Raw genomic sequence first — 16,708 nt, forward strand, 5'->3', positions numbered from 1 at the left:
ATGCAGAAAAAAATTATATTCAGTTTGCAACCTGATGGAGGTCAGTATAGATGGACTAATACAACAAGTCCCACACACTGCTGGAAGGCCAAATATTTTTTCAGAGCTAGATGCAGAAAAAAATTATATTCAATTTGCAACCTGATGGAGGTCAGTATAGATGGACTAATAGAACAAGTCCCACACACTGCTAGAAGCCCAAATATTTTTTCAGAGCTAGATGCAGAAAAATATTATATTCAATTTGCAACGTGATGGAGGTCAGTATAGATGGACTAATAGAACAAGTCCCACACACTGCTAGAAGCCCAAATATTTTTTCAGAGCTAGATGCAGAAAAAAATTATATTCAATTTGCAACGTGATGGAGGTCAGTATAGATGGACTAATAGAACAAGTCCCACACACTGCTAGAAGGCCAAATATTTTTTCAGAGCTAGATGCAGAAAAAAATTATATTCAATTTGCAACCTGATGGAGGTCAGTCTAGATGGACTAATAGAACAAGTCCCACACACTGCTAGAAGGCCAAATATTTTTTCAGAGCTAGATGCAGATAAAAATTATTTTGAATTTGCAACCTGATGGAGGTCAGTATAGACAGACTAATAGAACAAGTCCCACACACAGCTAGAAGGCCAAATATTTTTTCAGAGCTAGATGCAGAAAAAAATTATATTCAATTTGCAACCTTATGGAGGTCAGTATAGATGGACTAATAGAATGATGCTATGCCCAAAGGGTTTTACTTCACTAGGTGCAGTAAAAAAATTGGTATTCTATACACAGGTGGTGTAGCTTGCAACACAGATAGGCTACTCCACTGACTAACACACTCTGTAAGAGGCCAAAAAGGATTAGCTTTGCTAGGTTTAGCCAAATGCTGTGAAAAAAACTTGCACAGCACTGGCACAGACCTGCCTGGCAAAAACTGATAGGAGCTGATGTAACTTAGTCCTGAAAAGGACTGCAATTACAATTAGTCTTTACTCCCACAACCTATCTTTTTAAGAGCACAGACCTGCCTGATAAAAGTCGTAGGAAATGCTGTAATCTAGTCCTTAAAAGGACTGCAATCACAACTATTCCCTACTCCCAAGCTATCTGTAGATTTGTGCGAAAATTGGCTTGAAATTAACAAGGTATAGCGCACACAGCAACAGCGGTGCCGTCTAACACGCAGCTGCAGCAGTGAGAAAATGGTGGCGACGGGGAAAATGGCTTGGTCTTATAGGGCAAGGACATGTGACATACACAGTCAATGACACATGCCCTTGCTTGTGTGAAAAAAAGCACTTCGCTCCGTGTGTGCGCTGCTGATAGGCTGTAAATGCGGGAAAGAGAAAAAAAAATGGAGATCTTCATTATTCCTGCAGAGATCCATCCCCTGCCCCTCCCCCCGCCCCGCTGTACACTCAAACTGCGTATTAACATTAATTTTCATCATTACTGAGAAAAAATCCAGTTATGATTGAGGTGCACGAACAGTTATCGAACATAACCTCGAACAGCCGAATTATTTTCAAATCGTTCGTGTTCGCCAAACGGCTCGAACACCGACCAAAACAGCTCGAATTTGAGATTGGCGAACAGTTCGAGTCGAACAACGCTCATCTCTACTTAGAAACAGAGACAGGAAAGTACTAATGGTGCACTATCTTGCCAATTCTGGGTCCCCCATTAAACAGGGATATGTGGTCCCTTGACTTCAGTATGGAAATCCAAAAAAGAGTAAATGGACCTCCATTCTCACAATAGCTGGGAATCCTGAAAGTGGAACATGCACTTATTAGACATTTATGGCACATATTTTTGTATATGCAATGAATTCCACTTCAAGCATTATTGCAGTCTTGGCAAGTGGTTCAATAAGATTACTGTAGCCCTCAGGCCAGAAAAGGTTGCACATCCCTGCTATCAAGCGTACTTGTAGTTTTGCTTGCACTTTAGCTAAAATATTAACCTGACCTTACACATTTGATCTTTACCCTCAGCTTTTGGCAAAACAGATTGATGATCCTATGTATATCTACAGTTTACAAAGTCCTTTGAACTTGGGTGTTAGGTAAATAAGGTTAAGGCAAGTTGGATTTTAACCTGTCAAATCATTTGTGCTGTGCGCTGAGATAAGAATCCACAAAAAGACTTATTTACTTTACATATTAAAGTAATTATGCAAGAGTAGGGTGTACATGTTTATGGGGAGGTAGACCATAGACCGAATGAGTTTTTGACTAATTTATTTTATTATTTATTTTTAACAACTTACATCCAGTTTTGGAGAATTGCAATACAAGCAGCTCCATAAAATGATATATTGCTATTAGAAAATTTACTTTTGCTGCGAAAACTGATGTGAAATTTGCCTATTATTAGTGTAAAAAACATAACACAATAATCTAAACCACAACTAGTGTGAACAGAGCTTTATCTCTGTGTTGCACAGTTTTTCTCACAATTGCCCAGGTCATGATACAGATGTGCAATTTTTCTTCTTTTAATGAACTGCCTCCATTATCACAGAAGACGAATGACTCATTACAGTCCTGTAGAGTTTCTTTTACATGTAAATATTGTTATGCTGTTAACATGAACAGTTAAGGTCATTGATTTTAAAGCAAACACTGAAAACCCACATGCATCACTGTTATATGATGCTGGAGCATACTATAAATGCACATAATGTTTCCATTATATCTGCTGTGCTCCTATATTGTTCATTTACTTGCACTGCAGCTAACCTTTCTCAGCTTTCTAATGACTATTGTAAAATGTATAAACATTTTCTAGTGCCCACGAAAAATACTTCATGAGCATCTGACCTTATATTCATGGGACATGCACATCAAGAGTAGCAATAGTTGCTTCATATGCTTAATTCACCATCTTTACATGAATAAATAATGTGGCATTTTCTATAGAACAGAAGAAATCAATATGAATCCAACCCACCTGAAGCAATTTGCTGGAGGCGCGGAGAAATGCTAAACTCTTTGGTATATACAATGAAGTAGTAAGGATCTAGCATTCAAAAATTTAAACTTATCTTTATTTTAATCTTCTAAAACACCTTCATACAGAGAAGACATTTTGACCAACGTGACTTTTTTTCCTAGGGCATGAGTTGTCATAAAATAACAAATGGAGGCATACTTACCCCCTGTCACCTCCATAGACTCAGTACATTCACTCCAATGGCGCTGGCTCTGAATGTCTACTGCAGTAAGGTGGTGGAAACAGCCTGTCATCAGAGAAACATTTGATGACGCACTGTTACAGTTACCTGACCGCTGCAGACAATCACAGGCTTCAGAGGTCCTGTGACACATACAGGCAGCGCAGTCATCACTTTGGAAACTAGCAGCCACCAGCAAACCAGCATGTCCTTGTTCCACGGTGTTGACAAGAAGTAAGTATGCCTCCATTTGTTATTTTATAAAAAAATGATTAATGACTGACAAAGAACTGCCACTTGGGTTCCAAGTGACAGTTCCATCTTTAATCATGGTAACTGTTATCAGGGGTGGTACTGTCACCGAAGACATTTTTTTTATTTAGACATGTTTGACTTTTTTTTTTTACATTAATTTTGAGTCAATCTTGACTCTTCAGATGGGTGACTCTCCAGATCACAAACTCAAATCAGATGAGTGTACTCCCAACATTAGTAAGGTTGTTTTTTTGCAAAATGGAGAGAAGCAAAGTTTGGGTATCAGCATTACAGGCACTGGTCTTCAAGAAGATGCAAATTGGTTAACTGTTGTCTTAATCACCGCACATCTTTTTGAGTGTTGTCTACGAAGACTGACACTTGCATAGACAGTCTGAAGAATGGAAAAATATAAGATTACAAAACCACCACTACATTTACATTTTTAATACATTCAGTTATATAAATATTACTTTAAACAACTTCCTGTTAGCTTAATTTCACCCTCTGTTTATATGTGTATGCAGCTCTTGCAAAGACAAATTAATATTTTCCTCTAGCTAGCCAGTTTATTCCTCCATTACCTAGAAATTGCCATTTGAATTAATGAGGCTGAAGTGCTTCTGGCATAATAAAGCACTTCCCATGATTCTGTCTCCACAGCTCTATTTCCTCCTTAGTACTGTCTTCTCCTGCTTGACTTGACAGCTTGTTTGCTTTGTGACCTCAAGTCAAGGATAAGTCAGCCTAGCAGGAGGAGATTTGGCTAGGTGGAGAATACAGCTGGAAGAGGATGTGGACGTGCTTCAGCCGTATTTGCAAACTGATTCAAACGGCGATTTAAATTTCATTGTATAACCAATCAAACATTTCAGCTAAGCAATTGATATGGTTGTGGGCTCTGGGGACCAATAAATACTTCTCCAGACATAATGGTATCAGTAAGCCTTTGTTTTATATCTATGACGCGTGCGAGAGTCCACATTGACAAATCAATTTAACCATCTTTGATCTTCATTATCAAAAAACGGATTCATTCATTAATGAAACCTCTCAAAGAAGGCAAGAATAACTACTTCAATGAAAGAATGTTTGTTATTGTATGTAGATTAAGTATGCCAGACAGAAATACCCAATATATCGTTTTATACCAACAGATTTACTTGAAAAGAAATACCGCATTATTTCTCAGGAGACACTTCTTCTTGACAAGTGTTTGAAGAATGAGAATTTGCTTTATAGGATAATGCATCCTCCAGGATTTTCAGCAAGACCTTAACCAAATTTCTTAATTTTCCTTATAAGATTTTATTAGTCATTTGTTTCAAGTTAATGCTCAGTCAGTTATAAAATGTCCCCTACTGATGTGAACATATTCAGCTCCCTTATAAGCAGTTTGTGTGGAGAAAAGTCCTCAGTGGAGCTATCATCATTTATTTCTTTGTAATGTACACATAAGAGCGATTAAAAGCATATTTGAGCCAATTAACCTATTTTGAATTCTTATTAGCAGATATACATTCTCGTTTATCATTCAATAGAACAGATATGGATTGAGTTGTGTATTATTTCCACAGCGTCAGTCATACAGTAACCTCATCAGCTACTAATGACCCAGTGTCTTTCTCTGTTTCATCGCTATACAGCACAGCATTCCAGCATGACTAATTTATAGATTTTAATTTGATAAATACAGAGGCTCAATTTAACTAATTAAAAAAAATCAGATTGCTACTGTATATCCAACGAAAGACTGCTGGGTTTTCCTCCGCATCGCCCTTCTCTTGCAAGCCCTAAAATGTGAATGTACATTTTTTTTAACTATAGAGTATTAAATAAAGTAGTATATACAGTATTCATACCCCTTGAAAATTTTCACATTTTTTCACGTTACATCCACAAACTTAAATGTATTTTATTAGGATTTTATGTGATATACCAACACAAAGTAGCAAGTATTTGTGAAGTGTAAAGGAAACGCTATGTATTAAAAATATAAATCTGAAAATTGTGCTGTGCATTTGTATTCAGCCCCCTGTAGTCTGATACCTCTAAATAAAATTCTGAGTAAACAATTGCCTCCAGAAGTCACATAATTAGTAAATGGAGTCCACCTGTGTGTAGTTTATTCTCAGTATAACTAAAGCTGTTCAGTGAAGACCTCAGAGGTTTGTTTGAGAACAATAGGGATCAAAAAGCATCATGAAAATCAAGGAACACACCAGACAGGTCATGGATAAAGTTGAGGAGAAGAGTAAAACAGGGTTAGGTTATAAATACAATAGCGCAAGCTCTGAACACCTCACGGAGCACTGTTCAATCCATCATCCAAAAATGGAGGGAGAGCACTATTTAAAGAAACAGCCAAGAAGCCTATGGTCACTCTAAAGTAGCTGCAGAGGTGGGAAAATCAGTCCACATAACTACTATTAGTTGTATTCTCAACAAATCTGACCTTTATGGAAAAGTGGCAAGAAGAATGCTAATTTTTAAAGCAAGCTATAAGAAGTCCTGTCTATAGTTTGCAAACACCATGTGGAGTACACAGATAGCATGTGGAAGAAGGTGCTCTGATTGGATGAGACGAAGGTAGCAATTTGCATTTAGCCCAAAAAGTACCATGTGTGGCGGATAACTAATACTGCACTTCACTCTGAAAACACTATCCACACCATCAAACATGGTGGCAGCATCATGCCATGAGAATGATTTTTCTTCAGCGGGGAAAGGGAAGCTTGGTCAGAGTTGATTGGAAGATGGATGAAGCTAAATGCAGCGCAATCCCAGAGGTAAACCTGTAAGGGGCTACAAAAAACTTGAGACTGGGGCATAGGTTCACCTTCCAGAAGGACAATGACCCTACACATACTGCCTGAGATATAATGTAATGGTTTAGATCAAAGTATATTCATGTGCTTAAATGGCCCAGTCAAAGTCTGAACCTAAATCTCTTCAGAATTTGTGGCAAGATTTGAAATTTCCTGTTCACAGATGTTCTTCATCCAATCCCACTGAGTTAGAGCTAGTTTGCAAAGAAGAATAGGCAAAATATTCATCCTCTAGATGTTCAAAACTGGTAGAGACATACGCCAATAGACTTGCAGTAGTAATTGCAGCAAAAGGTGGTCCTACAAATTCCCACTCAAGGGTGCTGAATACAAATGCTTCACAATTTTCATATTTATATTTTTAACTATTTAGAATACCATGTATCACACTTCACAAATATTTGTTAGTTTGTGTTGGTAATCACATAATATCCAAATAAAATAGATTTAAGTTTGTGGGAATGTTTTTAAAAATGTGGAAATGTTCACTGTGTATGAATACTTTTTCAAGGCACTATAAGCAGTACTCAATGTCAGGCAGCAGCTGAAAATACAACCAAGATTTTAGGATGTGTAAAAAATAGATAAAATCTTATGATCCCAGTGTATTATTACCCTTCTATAAATCACTTGTCTTCATATTTGAAAACAGATATTGGAAAGTTAGTCAGTTCAAAGGGGAGAAACTAGACTAATGTATGGGGTGGAACAGGGGCGGACACTGACAGCTTGGGGCCCCTGTGCAAGAAATGTGTCTGGGCCCCCCTCCTTTTGTGGCGACAAAGCTATATATATGTAATATAATTTTACATAGTGCCCTCTCTTGTCCTTTACATATCGGATTCTCGATATTTATAGTGCCCCGTCTTTATGTCTTTATTTCATAGCATCATCTCTTGTTAGATATAAACTGAAATGACTGCTGATGGAGCGTGGGAAAACTTATTTTCTAATGGAGGAGGTTTCTGGTCAGATGCTGCCCCAACAGCAGTCATTTTACATCTAACAAGAGAGGACTATGCGATAGTGAGAAGGTTGCGGTGAATAACAAAAATAACGAGAATACGATATGTAAGGGACGATGCTATATATAACAAGAGATGATACTACGTAATAATGGGACAGCACTGAGCATTATAGAGGAAGCTATATAATAAGGGACAGCACCATACATAGCTAGAGAGGATGCTACGTAATAAGAGATTATACAATATTATATAATAAAGGAGGAAACTATGTAATTAAAGGGGTATTCATGTCTCCAAGATCCTATCCCAATATGTAGTAGGTGTAATAATAATAATATTAGCAAATACCTCCATTTAGAAATATAGTATAGTTCTCCTGATTAGTTACGTCGCTTACCTCATGTCCAGGCATTGCAGTAGCTTAAGTATCCATGGTTACGACCACTCACAGCTGACTAACTAACTGTTATTATGTGTGTGGCCGTAACCATGGATACCTAAGCTACTGCAATGCCTGCACATAGGGTAAGCAATATAGCTAATCAAGAGAACTATATTACATTTCTAATTGGAGGTATTTGCGAATATTATTTCACCTACTAAATATTGAGATAGGATCTTGGAGATGGGAGTACCTCTTTAAAGGCTGTACCATACATAATAAGTGAGTACACTATACACTAAGGCATGGCACTATATACAATAAGTCTACATTTCTGTATGCGTGTGCTGCTCGATTTTCTTTTTCTGTCGAACAGCACACAGACCCACTGAGTAAATTTTATTCTGATCTTCAAAATCAGATCAGAACAGGACATGCTCTGAGTCTCGCAGATCTCATTCTCGGATCCATGCTTTTCAAAAATATGTGAATGGATCTATGAAACTCTGACTCTGTGTGCCGACCAATAAAAAAATCTGGCAGCACGCGGACATATCACACGAATGTGAGAATGTGACCTAAGGGATTTTACAAGTAACATTATCACTTCAATTCATACAGTGCAGATACAGAATAATGTTTACATGCAGTGATCGCTGACATCTCATCTGATTAGAGCCATTCTCTGTTGTTTCTTCTCTATCTGGTCAGACCTTCATGTCGACATCTCCCAGCCACGACTCGTCTAGTCACAATGATCACCACAGCTCTGAAAATAACAAGGTCATACATATTGATCATACATTTGTCTCCCCCACATTGCACCCCTGACTACAGATAGGTACCCCACCATTTACATACAATCAGCCACACACCATTAAAAATATAAAGTGATAACCTAGCTCTGCTCTCCCCATTAACTATAATTTCCGGCGCCCAATAAATATAAATTAATCAGTGTCTGTGACTTTCACCCAATTCAATTCAAGGCTAGGTGCACATGCTGCTCTTTTGTTGCAGCAAATGTGCAGCTTTTTACAGTACCAGCCAATTGAATCCTGAAATCTCATGCACATGCTGCATAATTTTCCTTGCAAATTTGCAGCAGATTCAAATCTGCAAATTGTCAATTCTTGAAGTTTTTGCAGCAGATTTCACCTTTTCTAATCAGTGGAGAAAAAGCTGCCATAAAAACGCTTTTAAAAAGCACAGCAAAAACACTTTTTTTATGCAGCGTTTTTCCTGCCAACACATCAGGATTTGCAGCAGAATTGTCTGCTGCAAATCCAGACTATTTGCACAAAGTCTTAGTCTCTGTCCTGCATCCACCCCCCATTCATTATAAGTATCTCATAGCGTTATTATTAGTGTTGAGCGAGCACTAAAATGCTCGGGTGCTCGTAGCTCGGGCCCTTACAAGAGCCATGCAGTACAGCATATTACAAACATAAGTCCCATTATTGGGGAGTGGGTGTCCCATAGTATTTGCTTATGCTTTCCCAGGAAAAGCTGCCAAAAATTAGGACGGAGCAACTTGCAATGCCCCTTACAAGAGCTATGCAGTACAGCATATTACAAACATAAGTCCCATTATTGGGGAGTGGGTGTCCCATGGTATTTGCTTATGCTTTCCCAGCAAAAGCTGCCAAAAATTAGGACGGAGGAACTTGCAATGCTGGCACCCTGGTGGTATAGTGGTGGTGGAGGCTGAGGATAAGGAGAAGAAGATTAAACAGCCGAAACGAGGAAGCGTATACCCATGTGTGGGTGTGAAGCGGTGCATGTGAATACACCTCCCGAAATAACACAGTGGATTTGACTTTATGTTACTATGCTGTCATTTGGTGGTGATGAGAAGTCTGGCCCAATCCAGCCCTTGTTCATTTTGATAAGGGTCAGCTTGACAGCATTGTCAGTTGACAGGCGAGTGCGCTTATCAGTTATAATTCCCCCAGCGGCACTAAAAACACGCTCCGATAACACGCTAGCGGCAGGGCAGGCCAGGACCTCCAAGGCGTACAGAGCGAGTTCATTCCAAGTGTCCAGCTTGGATACCCAATAATTAAAAGGCACAGAGGAATCACGGAGGACGCTGGTACGATCGGCAAGGTACTCCCTCATCATCTTTTGAAACTTTCCACTCCTTGTGAGAGTACCCCGCGCCTCAGGGCCTGTAAGCTGGGCGGGTGTCAGAAAACTGTCCCAGAACGTTCACAGTGTTCCCCTGCCTCTGCTGGATTGGAGTTGCATCTCTCTCGCCTGTACGCCTTGGTTGGGCAACGAACTGTGACCTCTGCCGCTAGCGTGTTCAGATGGGAATTTTTTTAAGAGTTCTGCAGCAAGGGCCTTCTGGTATTGTCCCATTTTTGTAGACCTCTCCACCTCAGGAATAAGAGAGTGAAAGTTCTCCTTGTAGCGGGGGTCTACAAGTGTCACCAACCAGTAATGACTGTCACCCAACATTTTGACAACGCGAGGGTCACGGTTAAGGCAGCGTAACATAAAGTCAGCCATGCGTGCCAGACTGGAAACGGGCAAGATTTCTGTGTCCTCACCAAGATGACGACTGACCATGCTCTCCTCCTTCTCCTCCTCTTCCTCCTCCCCCCTGTCCTCAGGCCACCCACGCTGAACCGACGGTATGACACTTGTACAGGTACTACCGTCTACAACGCATGATAGCAGCTCCTGTTCTTTCTCCTCCTCCTCCTCTCCCTCATTGTCCCCCAATGTACGTTGGGATGAGATGAGGCTGGGCTGTGTGTAATCGCCCGCTACGGCTTCTTGATCCATCTCATCATACTCTGGCTGCAATGCCTCCTCTTTAATTCTCTGCAGAGAGCGTTGCAAAAGACAGACAAGTGGGATACTGACACTAATGATGGCGTCATCGCCACTCACCATCTTGGTGGCCTCCTTAAAGTTTGTCAGGATGGTACATATGTCAGACATCCAGGTCCACTCCTGAGGTCTTATGTGTGGAGTCTGACCTGAATATCGACGGCCATGTTGCAGCTGGTACTCCACAACTGCTCTCTTCTGCTCACAAATCCTTTGCAACATGTGGAGGGTAGAGTTCCAAGCTGCAAACGCTGCTGCAACACAGCAAGGGCGGCGGAAGCTGTAGCCGACTTGCGAAAATGAGCTGACAGGCGGCGTACTTTCACGAGCAGATCTGGCAACTCGGGGTACGATTTAAGAAACCGCTGAACCACGAAGTTAAGCACATGAGCCAGGCATGGTACGTGTGTGATCTCACCTCGCCTCAGAGCCGCCACCAGGTTACGGCTATTGTCACACACGACCATGCCGGGATGTAGGTTCAGCGGTCTCAGCCACAGATCTGCCTGCTCTTTCACAGCTGTCCACAACTCACAAGCAGTGTGAGGTTTATCACCTAAGCTTATGAGTTTCAGCACAGCCTGTTGCCGCTTGGCGGAGGCAGTACTGCAATGCTTCCAGCTTGTAACTAATGTGGTGATATCTGAGATGGAGGCTGAACATGAGGAGAAGGAGGAGAAGGAGGATGCGCAGGAGCTGTACACTGTGGGGGCAACTCTGAGTGACATAGGGCCCGCAATCCTCGGTGTGGGGAGGATGTGTTCCGTCCCAAGGTCCGACTGGGTCCCGGCTTCCACTATGTTTACCCAGTGTGCCGTCAGAGAGATGTACCGTCCCTGGCCACAAGCACTTGTCCACATGTCCGTTGTCAGGTGGACTCTCCCAGTAACTGCGTTGTTGAGGGCACGGCAGATGCTTTGGGACACGTGCTTGTGTAGTGCGGGGATGGCACACCGGGCAAAATAGTGTCGGCTGGGGACCGAGTACCGAGGGACAGCCACCGCCATAAGATTGCGGAAGGATTCCGTCTCCACCAGCCTAAAAGGCAGCATTTCCAATGCAAGCAGTCGTGAAATGTGCGAATTTAGGACTGTGGCCTGTGGGGCGTTAGCTGCGAATTTCCACTTTCGTTCAAAGGTCTGGGATATGGACAATTGAACGCTGCGGTGGGACGTGGACGTGGACGTTGATACTGTTTCTTGAGAAACTGCCATAACAAGTGAAGACTGAGAGGAGGGGGCATCTTTACATGCAGTATGGACAGGGGATTGCCTTGCACACACAACAGGGGGTTCTATTGCATGCACAACAGTGGAAGAAGCAGTGGTGACACCCGCTGACACTGGTCGTGGACCCTGGGTTTCGCCCCACAAAGTCGGGTGCTTTGCTGCCATGTGCCTGATCATGCTGGTGGTGGTCAGGCTGGTAGTTTTGTCACCCCTGCTGATGCTGGCATGGCAGGTGGAACATATGGCCTTTTTGGGGTTATCAGCAGAGTCTTTAAAAAAATTCCAGACTCTGGAAGACCTACCGCTTGTACTGGCAACGTCCCTCGTGTTGGTGTTATGGGGAACTGTTGCCTGCCTTCTGTCTGCGGCCACCACACTGCTTCTTCCTGCCTGTTGGGGTACTCTGCCTACCTCCCCCTGTGTGCTGCTGGCCTCACTCTGCATGTCCTCCTTCCACGTTGGGTCAGTTACTAGATCATCCACCACCTCCTCCTCTTCCACTTGCGCACCACGATCCTCCTCCTCACTTCCTGGCAATTGTGTCTCGTCATCGTCCACCTCTTGTGACAGATTGCCAACGTCGACTTCCTGTGGCCGTGGCTGTTCAAATATTTGGGCATCGCAACATGGGATCTCCTCTTCCACCACTTCAAGCGTATCAGGCGAGGGGCCCAAATATGGAAATGGACCAGTGAACAGCTCTTCAGAGTGTCCAAGTGTGGGATCACTTGCTGTCTGATGACACTCAGCATGGTGGGAGGAAGGAGCATCAGGGTGAGGAGGAGTATGCGGTCGAGACTCACGGCTACTAAGAGTTGACCGTGTGGAAGATAGACCGGAGGTGGTGGTGCCCAGGTAACTGGAAGTATTGTCTGCTATCCAATTAATAACCTGTTCACACTGATCAGTTCTCAATACTGGTGTTTTTCTGTGCTTCCCTAGTAATTCGGTCAAGAAGTGGGAGCGAGAAGATGTGGCAGTTGGTTGTGGCACATTTTCACCTTGGCCACGGCCCCGTCCTCTGCACGAACCATCACCAGAACGTCCACTTCCACGTCCCTTGCCACGCGCCTTGCCCATTGTAAATGAAGTAAAATAGCTTACACTTGCACTATCAATGGAAAAAGGGTAATAAAGAGTAGATAAGAACCATGGAAGAGGAAAACCACAGTTATTGTTTACTGGGGTATACCACACTTTTTTAAATAGAGATATTTGCAGCTGAACAGTGAGCGACACACTCAAACTGCTTTTTTTTTAGATACCAAAGGCCCAAAACTGGATAGTACAGCGATTTGACCCGTGGAACTGCGAAACCACACTGGGATGTTGGGCCTACACAAGACTATTTTCAACAGATATATTTTTGTGTCACAACAGTCAGGAGACACTACTATTTTTCTTTACAGAAAAAACTACCAAAACCTGAATAATAGAGATTTTTTACCGTGGAACAGCAAAACCACAGTAATAATTTACTGGTGTATACCAGGCTTTTTAAAATATATATTTATTTGCGGCTGAACAGTGAGAGACACACTCAAACTGTTTTTTTAGATACAAATGGCCCAAAAGTGGATAATACAGAGGTTTGTACCGTGGAACTGCAAAACCACACTTGTATTTCTCGGGCCTACACCAAACTATTTTCAACAGATATATTTGTGTCTGAAAAATCAGGGAGACACTATTTTTTTTTACAGCAAAAAATGCAAAAAGCAGGATAATAGAGATTTTTTTACCGTGGAACAGCAAAAGCACACTTCTGTCTCTCTGGCCTACACCAGACTATTTTCAACAGATATATTTGTGTCTGAAAAATCAGGGAGACACTATTATTATTTTTATACAGCAAAAAATGCCAAAAACAGGATAATAGAGATGTTTTACCATGGAACATCAAAACCACAATAATAATTTACTGGTGTATACCAGGCTTTTTAAAATATATATATATTTGCAGCTGAACAGTGAGCGACACACTCAAACTGTTTTTTTTAGATACAAATGGCCCAAAAGTGGATAATACAGAGGTTTGTACCGTGGAACTGCAAAACCACACTTGTATTTCTCGGGCCTACACCAAACTATTTTCAACAGATATATTAGTGTCTGAAAAATCAGGGAGACACTATTTTTTTTTTTTTTACAGCAAAAAATGCAAAAAGCAGGATAATAGAGATTTTTTACCATGGAACAGCAAAACCACAGTAACAATTTACTGGTGTATACCAGGCTTTTTAAAATATATATATATTTGCAGCTGAACAGTGAGCAACACACTCAAACTGTTTGTTTTAGATACAAATGGCCCAAAAGTGGATAATACAGAGGTTTGTACCGTGGAACTGCAAAACCACACTTGTATTTCTCGGGCCTACACCAGACTATTTTCAACAGATATATTTGTGTCTGAAAAATCAGGGAGACACTATTTTTTTTTTTTTTTTACAGCAAAAAATGCAAAAAGCAGGATAATAGAGATTTTTTACCGTGGAACAGCAAAAGCACACTTCTGTCTCTCTGGCCTACACCAGACTATTTTCAACAGATATATTTGTGTCTGAAAAATCAGGGAGACACTATTATTATTTTTATACAGCAAAAAATGCCAAAAACAGGATAATAGAGATGTTTTACCGTGGAACATCAAAGCCACAGTAATAATTTACTGGTGTATACCAGGCTTTTTAAAATATATATATATTTGCGGCTGAACAGTGAGCGACACATTCAAACTGTTTTTTTTAGATACAAATGGCCCAAAAGTGGATAATACAGAGGTTTGTACCGTGGAACTGCAAAACCACACTTGTATTTCTCGGGCCTACACCAGACTATTTTCAACAGATATATTTGTGTCTGAAAAATCAGAGGCACACTTTTTTTTTGGGGGGGGGGGCACCAAAAGGTTAATAAGATGGGTATTTATACATTGTGAAGGAGGAAAAAAAAAAGAGGATTTAGATGAAAAAAAAGGATTTTTCCTGGCCCCCGGGACCTGGAGCTAAGTCCAGCAATTTCAGCAACAGGACCAGCACACAGGACTGTAATGCAGCGTTTGCTGGTATAACCACTGCGTCTCCTATACTGCCTGCCTGCCTGCCTGCCTGCCTGCCTGATATACCTGGGATGGATATTAGTCCTGAGAAGGACTGTTTGTTTGATCTGGCAGCCTTTACAGACCCTACACTAACTATTTTGCAGGATATATCTCTCCCTAAATCAGCAGCGCTGTCCCTACACTGTCTGATCCGGAGCGACAGTGTCCAAGATGGCGGCGCCCGGTTTTAAATACTCGAGGTGACGCTGTGCGGCCAGCCAATCACTGTAATGCCCACAAACATCACGGCTGCGGCATTACAGTGACTGGCTGGCAATCCCTGCATGTTCATTGGCTCTGTAAAGAGTGGCAAACATGCAGGGCGGAGACCCGAGCTTCCGCCCGAGTAACCCGGAAATGCTCGGTGCTCGCCGAACATCCCGAGTAGCGTGATGCTCGGGCGAGTACCGAGCAGTGTCGAGCATGTTCGCTCAACACTAGTTATTATGAATTATGAGATGAAAGAAGACACTATCAAGGCCTTATAATGAACTGGCTGTGGGGGAGGATGTTTAGTTCCTGACGGTGTTTTCTCCCATCCCACAATTCATTGTGACGCTATCAGGGACTCAGCATCCTCCCCCACCACCCTATTCATTTAAAATCCATATCAAACATCCCCCTCCCCCTTGCACTTGTTTATTATAAGTTCCTGAAGTCTCTCTTCCACCCCTTACTCCCATGCCAACCCTTCACTTACCCCCTCTCACTGTCCTTTCCCCAATGTATTGCTCCCCGCAGTGTATTGTCCCCCCACAGTATTTTGCCTCCCCACAGTGTACTGCCTTTCCACAGTGTACAGCCTCCCCACAGTATTGCCTTACCACAGTATTCTGCCTCCCCACAGTATTTTGCCTCCCCACAGTGTATTGCCTCCCCCCACAGTATTGCAAAAATAAAACAACACACAGACTCACCACACACAGACACACACAGATACACAGACAGACACCTCTCTATATGTTATTCCATTGTTGCTTCCTCCTGGAACTTTCTAAATGTTCCTGTGGCTCCGCTGCCATTTTCTACCATAAGCAGCGGAGCCACAGGAATGATCCCTGCCCGGCCCATGACTTATGATGAAGGCAATCTGGCCATGGGCCCCTCGGGCCAGCTCGCTCTCATTATTGATTGCGGGCATTGGCGGTATGTCTGCCCCTGGGATGGAAGGCTTCTCCTATAATGAGAGATTAGTTATAAAAGTTGGACTTGTTTAGCTTAGAAAAATAAAACGCCTCACAGATGATTTCATTTATATGTATAAATATATGTGTGATCAATACAAAGGACGCTGACGTGACTTTTCCTTCTAAGGACCTTAAGAAATGAGCAGGGAGCATTTATTATATGTAAAGTAGAGACGATTTCAGCATCTAGAGAGAAGTCAGAATGTGGAATGCCCTACCACTAGAGGTACTAACGGCAGGCATTATATCAACATTTGAAAAAGCTAGATGTTTTTCTCACAACAAATGGCATTGTGGGTTGTAAATAATTAGCGATAGGAGTAGTATAATTGGTCAGAATCGGTTAGACTTGATGGACCTTTGTCTTTTTTTAGCCTATGTAACTATGTAAAGCTCCCTTGGTAAGGAGTAGTGATGAGCGATCATGCTCGCCACTGCTCGGTACTTGCCCGAGCATCTCAGTACTCAAGATGCTCGGAGCTCGCCGAGTACTTTCGAGATGCTCGGGCGGGAGCTCGGATCCCTGTCCTGCATGTTTGGCGCTATTTAGACATGCATGAGGTGAGCTGAGTTCATTGGACATGAACTCGGCTCATCTGGATGCCATCACAGCCAGACACTGAGGAGCTTCACTGAGGAGCTTCTTAGTGTCTGCGACACGGCAAGCTGGATGGCAGCGTCCTGCTGCGATCCAGCCTGTCATGTCAATGTAGCAGAGCTGAAGCTGTCCTGGGAACCAT

The sequence above is a fragment of the Phyllobates terribilis genome, unplaced genomic scaffold, assembly GCF_046119375.1.
Source record: "Phyllobates terribilis strain yellow unplaced genomic scaffold, ASM4611937v1 Scaffold_3__8_contigs__length_932513732, whole genome shotgun sequence".
NCBI classification, from domain to species: domain Eukaryota; kingdom Metazoa; phylum Chordata; class Amphibia; order Anura; family Dendrobatidae; genus Phyllobates; species Phyllobates terribilis.